Below are 11,385 nucleotides of genomic sequence, written 5' to 3' on the forward strand. Positions count from 1 at the left end.
AAGCATTAAAGGGATTGCTGAAATTAGCAGTCGGAAAATATTATGTAAGCCATATTTGATTGGATGTATGCGATGAAAAAAAGATTAAATTGAATTGAAGTTTTTAGGTGTTTATATAGTTGCTGGACGAACTGAATCATGGTTTCTAAGCAATTTATGTTTTACACAGTTTTAAGTGTTGAGGAAAATATAAGTAAGATCACTGGTGTGGTCGTGATAGTGTAATTAAGAAATGGACCATGATGTTTCAGGTAGTTTGATGAACTAAATAATAAGACTAAACAAAAATTGCTTTTTCGTAATAGCAAAATGATAAGGATGATTTTAATATTTGAAAAAAAAAATAATCTTTGAAAATTTAAGTATAGTTTGAGAATCTCATTAATAAGAAAAGACTTACAATAGGAAAAACTGTTTCGATTAAATGAGACAAAATTGTAGATATAATTTCACTAAATATAATTCATATACACACACACATATATATATATATATATATATATATATATATATATATATATATATATATATATATATATATATATATACATATATATATATATATATATATATATATATATATATATATATATATATATATATATTCATTTTTCGGAGAAGGCATTGCTTATCTATAGACAATGTTATAACACCAATTAGTCTCATTAAATTAATAAATTAAAACTGGATTTATGATGATGATGGACACAAATAGATGGAATGAAAAAATGACGGACAATTTTAAAATTTTTGAACTCTAGATTAACTAGTGAATTCTCATTGTAGTTGTGTTCAATAATTTCTTGAAAGAGTTTGTATAAAATAAGAAAATAATTTAGAAAAATATGGAAATAGAAAAGAATGGGATTAGCTGCGAGTTATCCATATTCTCCATTGTCCATCCTCTGCGGTTATTATATGACCTAAAAATTTAACCTGTTTTCAGAAAATCTTGCACTTTGATAAATTCATTTGCAAGCAATTATAGTGCAATTTTTCTAAAACACTACATATATACATATATATATATATATATATATATATATATATATATATATATATATATATATATATATATATATATATATAGGTTCCTCTGGCATTTTATCTGTATTTATGATATCATCTAGATAAACAAAATCATTATGGCCAATTAAGGGAAAAAGCACTACCATCATTGCCATTGAAAAATGACTTGGAACATTTTTAACCCCGAAAGGAAGTAAATTCAACTGAAAAAGCTGGTCGTTGGATATAAATACAATTTAATATTCACTATCCATACCTTATTTTTTGTAATTTTTCGACCGGGGGCAATTGAAATGCATTGTCCTTAGTAACTGCTTTCAACTTCCTATAATTAACACACAATCTTAGGCTACTGAGCAAACATTTTTCTTAACTGCTGAAATTATAAAAGCCCAAGAGGATTCGCTCTCCTCGATAATCCCTTGTACACTTAATTTACTCATTTCCCTTCCTATCTCTCACTGGAAATGAATGGGCTACTTATGCAAAATAGAAATCGATCAATTCTCACGGGTGACACGTCTCCAATAGTAATTAGAGCGGGATAAGTATTGAGAATGTTACCAACCACGGGTTAATATTCCATCAGACATTGTTTCCGCACTTGACTAATCAAGATTAGAGTTCGTTCGTCTGTGCGGAGTTTACACCTTATCAGTAATTTCACATAACTCCAATTCACAAATAGAATCACATCCTAGCAAAACTCTTTTATTTGTTAAATCAACTATTATGATATCCGTTGTATTCTCTTATTCCGGACAAGCCCTCTAAGACTATGTGTGCTTACTTTTCATTTGATTCAACAACGACGTTGTTTCTCTCGTGGAGAGGTTGATACGGGTCACTGATATACAAGTAAATCTTGAAGGATACAATAATTTTCCCTTTTTCAGATACAGCCGTCACCTTAGCCACTTGTCTCTCTGTTTCCGCTAGGGTACTTACTCTTTCATTATGACTTTCTATCGGCTGAATGAACCCTCCTGCCACAACTTTTACTCTGTCCTATTGCCAGCTAATTTATATTCTATTGTCCATAATTAAGTAAAGACTAAGTATAGCATTGTCTACTGGAATTCCCAAGGTAGGAAGAAAAAAAATAAAAATCATGTATAAACTTCACAGATCATAACCTAAAATTGACTATCGTTTTATGTCTTGCCAATAATTAATTTCCTCCTGGCATATCGAGGAAGATGGGTGTCACTGACTGTAGTAGGTTAAGGAATTTCCTTGTTAGAGGTGTGAAACGTTGGCTCCGGTGTCTATCAGCCATCTGATGGAATTATCAGGGAGGTCTATCGTGATTTGGATACCGATATAGCCAACACGGGCTAAAGACCTGGCTTGGTATGCCATCGTACCCTGCTTTTATCTTTAGTGATGCAGAGGTGAGGTTGGGATTACTGAGCAAGTTGCCACTGTCTACATGCCGATTAGGCCCTTTGCCCTTGTATTAGCTGCTTAGTCAAGTGTTGCTTCTGCTGTTCCTGGTTAAGGGGCAGGAAGCCAATCTCCCTTGTCTCCTCTTTTTTCTGCCTCCATTTCCTTGGATAATGGGAGAGGTGTGGTGTACTACAGCCTACCCGCTCTTGGCTTTTTTTTGGTTGGCCACTCTCGAAATAGATGGCCGTAGTCCTGACAGGTTCAACAGCAGGGACATCATTGGATGGGGCGCTCCAGTCGTTGGTGTCCCACTACCCCACACTACCAACCTCTGAAGACTTCTAATCTGCAGACTTTGTTCTCCCCTCCCCTGGTTTGGGGTTTGATGGCTGTGGCAAATTGCATATGTTCTCATGGCTGCCACCTTTCCAGAACTGGTGGTAGTAATCTTCGTCATATTTTCTTCTGGCTAACTGTTTAGAATGTTTTGTATATCCAGAACTATATCTCCTAACTAGTTATTGTCATCTAACAAATAGCCACATAAATGCGGGTTTCACTAATTTTTTAATTTTCTTCCAAGTTTTGGCATTCTTATCACCCTCAGGGAGGTTGGAACTCTTGGTAGAAAAATATCACATACCACGATTGAACTGAAAAAAAAATCTGGAAAAGAGTGTGACTCTCTGAGTAAGGTAAAATCAGATTGTTCACATGGTAGATAAAAGATTGGCGTTTAAGATAAGTGGGCAATGAGTAAATGAATAGGGGCATTTTATTGGTTGAGAGTTATGGAGAGATATTTAATGAAAAGTGCTTTGAGGAGAGGTAGGGAATAGTTATTGGTGATTAGGCTGAATTTCAAACTCCAAATTATCAATTTGCTACTTACATTAGGATTAGGCTATTAGCTTTCACAAGTGTGTTTACGTAAGAACACTTTTTTTTTTTTTGAAGGTTTATCGAAATCGGACTGAGTGAAATTATTAATTCATAAAGAGGTTTAATTCTGGAAGAACAATGCATCTTTATAATCACTTAGTGCAGGCTTTTGATTTTTATCTCGTTGTGAAGGTTGCAGGCCAATTTCATTTCCATGATCCAATATTGATATTGAAGCCAACCGCCACTGATATGAACTTACCATATAAATTAACCTAATTTCGTATATAGAATTGGATATTATGCTTAAAGAATGAGTATGAATAAATATATGAAGAGATGAAAATATATTCAGATTCAAATTAAGTATTACCTAGTAAACCACGTATCAGGGAAAACAAAGAACTAAATATTATGAAATAATCATAAGATAACTAAAAACTCTAAATTACTTTTTTTTTCTGTCCATATTCTTTATTCAGATAAATGTACATTGCATATCTAAATTAATTAGGCATAAACTGCGTATGTTTTTGAAATAATAAATATTTGGCCAGCGAATCTGAATGCAAATCTATATTGCTTATTCCTACTAACAAGCCAAGAGACATGACTGACAATGCTAACTTTGAATTTGTTTATTAATCTTTAAATAAAGAAAGATTAGGATCTCTCACCCATTTCTTATACAAGAGAGAGAGAGAGAGAGAGAGAGAGAGAGAGAGAGAGAGAGAGAGAGAGAGAGAGAGAGAGAGAGAGAGAGAGAGAGAGAGAGAAGCATCTGAAATCTGAGAATCTAATAGGATGTTTGCTTATTGCACTGAACTTCCGCTGCCTACACGATCCGGTGAATGAATTTACGTCAATTGGCCTTTGATCTCTAGGTTCTTTTGAAGGAAGAATGAAAGATCTTATAACTATTCCAACAGCCAATGTTATATTGGGAAAAAATATGCTTAGTTGGGTAAATTTCGCTATCTAAGGTGTATCTAATAATAAGATTTATTTTATTTGGATATCTTCCGATATATATAGCAGACATGCAATCAATTAGTTATGTTTTTAGTTTCAAACTTCTGAGTTCATGGTATCATCTTCACCATATATCTCTATCAGTTTTTTTTATCGAAATTTTTATATAACTACAATACTCATTGTAATTGTATTTTTTTTTCTTTTTAAGTAATGCAATATTTTGGCCATAGTAAGGTTTTTTTTAATAATGCCTACTATATCTGTTGCTATCTTTTTCATTGTCCTTTTATCAAAGAGATTTACCGTCTATTGTGGAGAAATGGAGTATTTACAATAGATTTCAATGTGTTTCAATTGTAGTTGATATTCAACTTCATTTCTTATCTCTATTTTATTTTCTATTTTGAGGTATATCATTCTTTAAAGAGACCATTAAATTATTTTGTGAATTGAGAGTCGTAATTTTCTTTCAATCACGGATATTCTAGCTCCAGCAAATAATCGACAAAATATATTGAGGAATGAAAGATTGATGGCTAATACAAGTAGGGTTACACACATCTCCCTCCCCTTGAGAATTTCCTCTTCCTGAAATCTCCTTTTTGAAAGATCCACCTACTTTAACATGAAGAACAAGACGAAATCTATGTGAAGCAAATGCTTTAATGAGCAACGATAGCTCTCCTCTTAATCTTAAATCATTAATTGCTGTATGTACACCTTATTTTCATGCAGTATCATGTGCCTTTTCCTTTGTCGAGGTGAAAAAAAAAATATTACATGGTCCTGTTTTTAAGCAAAGGCTTCACAAACAAGTAGTATTAACACATCAGTTGTTAAGTGCATTTTTATAAATCCACACTGGAATGGTGATAAAATATCTTTCTTCTCCAGGTTTCACACAATTCTTGCATTGAATATCTTCTATGTGATCTAACAAACTTGGTCTAATGTTTCCTGCTAAAAAACCTATTCCTACAATGTTTTGGAAGGGAAAAATATGTTTAGTTCTAAAACACTTTGAAAACTATGATTATTATAGAATCTGCTAATCATATTCAAAATAAGCATTTTGGTAATAACAGATACATGTTTAATCCTTACAAAATGAATTCCATCGGTTAGCAAGTGCAAAATCAAATCATCTTTCAGTAAATGGTGTATTCTTAGATTCTTCCTTTCTTGTTGTAAAATCTAATATTCTCTGTTTTTCAATGCGCCACTTCTGGTGACCAAGAACTTCTTCTCACTTGCACAATATATTTGAGGAATGATCAGCCATGATATTGCTAACCTCAGCCGCTCCAGTAACATATTGACCATTCCCCTTCAACACTAGTGATGGTTTTGGGGTAAAATTGACTGCTATCTTTTTTACTTTTTTTCCATACAGAAGATGATGGTGTTGTACTGTTGGCTGAGGAAACAAAAGATACTCAAGACTAGCGCCCAGCTTCTTTCATGGCATAAGAAGAACTGTGCTCTACCTTTTTTGTATTTGCCTCTGTACGGCATCTACACAATTTAGTCAAAGATTTTCTTGCGCCTTTGAGAGAGGCAGTTAAGTCTGAAGACCACCACGGGACAAATCATTATATGAATTACTCGTGTGATTTGTGGAATCGAATGGATTTCGGTTTTATGGTGACTTCCATTCATCAAATCAGTGATGCAATTGGTCGATTGTTTGCTGCTAAAACACTTATTCCTATTTTGTTTAAAAAAAAAGGCAAAAATAATGCCTAGGTCCCCAAAACTTGGATAACTATAATTATTCTATATCTTATTAATAAGGTTTGAAATAGTTAATTTGATATTAACATATGCATCTGTCATCATTGTATATTGAATTCTGTTGGATAGCAATTGCAAATCAAATCGTCTTTCAGAAAATGGTGTATTGTAAGATTCTCCCTTTAATGTTGTAATATCTAATATTTCCAGTTTTTCAAGGCTCCAATACTGGTGAACAGGAGCTACTTCACACTTGTAAGATACATTTGAGAAATGATCAGCCAGGTTATTGCTAACCTTAATTGCTCCAGTCACATACTGGTCATTCACCTTCAAAACTCGTGGAGGGTTGATGGTAAATTTACCTGCTATCTTTTATTTTATTCTCCTCCATACAAAAGAATGTGGTTTTGTGCTTTTGACTGAGGAAAAAAAAGATACCCATGACTGGAGACTAGCTTCTTTCATGGTACAAGATTACAATGTTCTACATATTTTGTATAATTTAAAATTCTCCTCTCTACAATGTCTACACAATCAAGTCAAGTATTTTTTGGCAGCTCAATGCAAGGCAGTTAATTCTGATGACCACCGCGGGACTGGTCATCGTTTAAATAACCCTGTGTTTTCTGGAATCTATTCGATTTCTGTTTTATGGAGAGTTCCATTCAGTAAGTTTATGGTATCATTAACACTTTAAATCGGCCCTGCATTCTCTTGAATTTAGCTAAGCTAGTGAAATCTATCATAGTTTTCTTTCTCGAGATTCCATTCTGGGATCTCTATAAATGTGGATTATTGTTTGTATTTGTATTTCATTTATAATAACTAGAGCATGATCACTTTTGAAATCAATAGATCAGTTGGAGTGTGCAATTGATGATGACACTACATGACAAGGTAGTTGTCTGAAAATTAAAGTGTCTGGTCTATACAACTTTAAGGAGTCCTACAACTTCATTCTCCAATATTTATTATATAATATTGCCCCTCATGGTTGCTAAAACACCACCACATAAGGAATGTCTATCACTCAAATCTAAAAGTAAAAGAAAAGTTTTAGGGATTTGTAGAACACCATATTATCACCAAGCAGGGAGCTATGGCAGAAGTTTCATACCTCATGACATGCCAGAGCGGTGAAAAGCCACCCACCAACCATATATACCACCCCTTAATTTCCCCAAAACAAGGACCTCCTCAGCCACTTACTGATGCACTACGGCCACAGTTATGATATCACCATTCCAGAATTGGGGCTGCTACAAAGAAAGGTGCAAATGGCCGTCAGTTGCCAAAAACCCTGTATGTAGGCCATCACTGGTGGAGGTAGGCTCCACTGTCCGAAATATTTTCTATTTACATGATGCAGGTATAGAAATGTGATTTTTGGTAGGTATTTGGCCCTTGTTGTTCGATTCTGCCAAGGATAAGTTATATTTTGTCTAAGTCTACCGACATCCACCTAGTAGCTGTCAATAGATCTACATTATTGTTTGGAATTGCCAAACATATTCGGAAGTTTCTCGGTTCTAACGTCACATTGTAAAGGCTTAGTGTGAATATCCTCTCACATTCTAATCTCCTGGTTGATTTAGCTCACCTGTCAGTCAAAGCAGACTCATACTCCTCGACCCCTCTCCAAACCAGCCCCTTTTGGCTCGCTCTGCCCATCAGTGACCCTACTGATGCCTTTACCCACCTACTCACGACATACTCAGAAATGTTACATCAAGAGTTTTGTCAAATGGCCATAGTTCCTACAAAAGGGGAGTTTATCACAATATCAAGACTACTGGGCTCCCACTATTCTCCAGATTCAGGAATCTAGCATCGTACCGTTTCGCTGCAGCTAAGCAAACATTTGCCTAAAAGGAATAAATATACCTTTGGCAAAAGACCTGAAGTCATTGGTTGTTCCCCTTACTCATTGTCCTGAAGAAAGATGGCTCTCTGCGACCATGTGAGGATTACATGCACCTGAATTCGTACAAAGATCTGGATCACTACCCCAACCTAAACATCGCTGACATTACCTTTTACTTGTATAGAGCGGAGGTTTTCTCCACACTCGACCTCCTGAAAGATGATTCTCAGGTGCCTATGAACCTAGAAGAAATACCCAAAACCACCATCAACACCTTCTTTGGTATATAAACCTTAACTTACTCCTGTTCTGGCCTTCGTAATGCCGGGACCACTTTCCAACTCCTAATGGATGAAATATTAGAGGACCATCCTTATGTGAAGGGTACAGGGATGACATATTTTTGATCTCTTCCTTCAAAGAAAAACACCTCTGTCACCTGTGTATCGTGCTCGACCTTCTACAACAAAATGGCCTTGTAGACCGGTACGACAACTGTACCTTTGGTACCAACGAAGTATCGTTCCTAGGACACGGCATCACTCCTGAAGGAGTAAACGCCCTTGATGAGAAGGTAGAAGCTGTTCAAAATCCCCCCCCCCCTTTCACCCATAAAAGTGCTATGAGAATTCTTGGTAAATATCAACTATTATTACCGTTTCCTGCCTTCTATGGCTGCCACTCTTGCCCCTCTCTACGCCTCCCTCAAGGGCAAGCCAACAGACCTGAAGTGGAGTTCTTTAAAAAATCAGCCTTTTTTCAATGCAAAGAATGCAATATCAGCTCCTGTTGCTCTATACTTTTCCTGCGCCACGTGCCCCTATCTTCTCCATTAATGCCAGCGACGTCACCACTGGTGCAGTACTCAGGCAGCTGACCAATAGATTGTCCTGCCCATTGGCCTTTTTCAGTAGAAAACTGTCCAAGGTGGAATCCTGCTACTCCACCTTCAACTGCGAATTGTTGTTGGTGCATAGGGCTATACATTATTTTCGCCAGTTTCTGGAAGGATCACCCTTTGTCATTTACACTAACCACATGCCTCTGGTGCACACCCTCATTGGACAGTCCGGCGCCTGGTGCACCCATCACCACATGCATATCTCTGCAATAGCTGAATATAATTGCATCCTTCAACATGTCCCAGGGAAAATTAATCCCATTGCCAAGGCCCATTGGCTGCCATTCCCCTGTGATTGGATTACAATCCATTAGGAGATGCTCAATGAAAGGGACAAGAATACCAAGCATATAGGACATCCTGCATATCCCTGCATTTGGAAGACGTTCCCCTCGACAACTCGCTACAAGTGTTTGACCTTATTCATGGCCTTTCATGTGTTTTGGAGCTGATCTACTGCACAGTTATTGAAAATAATGTTTATTTGTTGCGGCAATACTATGGATGCGAAGGATAGGGTCCGCTTCTTTACTTTAAGGTAAACTTCTAAAGTACATGAACACACAGATTCATGAGTTGGTTCATCTCCTTACCCTTTATATTGGTTTGACCACATCGATGTCGACGTAGTAGAGCCCCTACTCACACTACATGGACATTGTTACCTATTTACTGTCACTGACTGCTTCCCTCGTTGGCCCGAAGCTATTACCATGTACGTCTACCTCATGTACATCAACCTTTCTTTCATTAGGGACATTGAGATTTGGTATCCCTTCTGGCAAGGGTCCCACTTTCATCTCTTAAATGTAGACATCATCAGGAAACTTCCTGTGAATCCCTCTACATCCTGCAACCACCAACAACCCTGCTAACAACAGAATGGTTGAACAGTTTCATTGCACCCTCAAAGCAGATTCGATGCCAAGCTGCAAGGACATTCCCTGGTTTACCCATCTTCACTGGGTCCTCCAAGCACGAATAACCACTCCTAAAGACACCCTGGATGTCTGGGCAGCAGAATCAGTGTATGTCTTCCCACTGGTCATCCCTGGCCAGTTGTTTCTGGTTTAATCCTCCTTTGACAATCTTCAGAGCCTATATCAGGTGAAAATTCACTCCATGCCCGCTAACTTACAAGCCCAAAGCTGTGCAACACATTCCAAAATATATGCATTCAACAACACACCCATCTTCAACATTATAACTAATTAGTAGGCTCTGATCCCAGAGACTCAAGACTTTAACCCTGGATAGGTACGGTCCTCGGACACCCCTTTAAGGGTATACTCGGACGCGAACGACCCCGACGCCAAAAAAAATTCTTGAAAAATCAGTTTTTGCAGTAACCTCCTTTTTTCTTTTGCCAAAAAAAACTTCAATGAATGCTTAAAACAACTGTAAAGATAAATACTACTCATCTGCAGAAAAACTATTTATTATAAATATTTTAAAAAATTAAGTAGAAAAAAAAAAGACCTGACATAAAAATTCATAAAAAAAAAGTTTATACATATATACACAAATCCTTTTAGGAATTGATTCTTGAATGTTTAGGACACATCTTGATGTATTTTGGATGAAGTCAGACCCATGGAGGTGAAGATCTGAAATGAGAAAAAAAGGGTAACTTTTTTTGGCCAAAAAAAATTGTCCAAATTTCATGAATTTTTTTGGGTACCCAAATGAAATAGGAAGTGGCTAATTTTTTTAGGGAATAAACATATGTTATCCTAAAATAGAAATATGTAAAAAAATCTTCATTATTTTGTAAATTACATTTATATCAGGGGCCATATCTAAAGGTAATTTTTTGAGTACTTGGAAATTTCGTAAAAAAATACATATATTTAATATATAATATGATATTTATGCAGGTAAAAATATACAAAAATATCACAAATTCTATAGGGAACAAGAATATATATAGATAGGGCAGCTTACGCTTCGGATATGTCCACAAAATGGCCGCCAACCACACTGACTCAGACTCCCTAATCTGCCACTTGAAATGTAGGAAGGGTATGTCAATTTCAAGGTGTTATTTACTAATCTAATTATTATTGGATATGCATAAAAATTGTATGGTGGGTTGCTGGATAATTGTCGATTATTTTACGACTATAAAATTAAAATTCTGACCCAAAAAATTTTTTTTGAAGGGAAATAAAATCGAAAAAAAAAATGTAAAACAATATTTTAGCTAAAAAAATTTGATGATATTCAATCAAAAAAAAAGTAAACAAAATTTTCCGACAAATAAACATCTAGAGGAATCATTACTCTGTGATAGTTCCTTAGTACGTAGTAATTTTGAAAGAATTGGGAAAAAACGAAAAAATGGCAATCACCAGAAAATCGAACACATACCTATATATACGCCATATCTGGCTAAAAAAAAGATAGGCATGGGTAGCCAGATCATCTAGAAACACTTTCCAACACTATAAAAATATAAGTTTTGCGACACTACTTGCCAATTCCTTACGGTAACATAACTAAGCAAAAAAATGCAAAACAAATAAAAAGGGGCACTCGTGGAAAAATGGCCATTCTAATATACGGCATTTCAGAAAAAAAAAATTTCAGCCACGTGCTAGGCAAACCA

Source organism: Palaemon carinicauda, chromosome 10 (genome assembly GCF_036898095.1).
Source record: "Palaemon carinicauda isolate YSFRI2023 chromosome 10, ASM3689809v2, whole genome shotgun sequence".
In the NCBI taxonomy this organism is placed as follows: domain Eukaryota; kingdom Metazoa; phylum Arthropoda; class Malacostraca; order Decapoda; family Palaemonidae; genus Palaemon; species Palaemon carinicauda.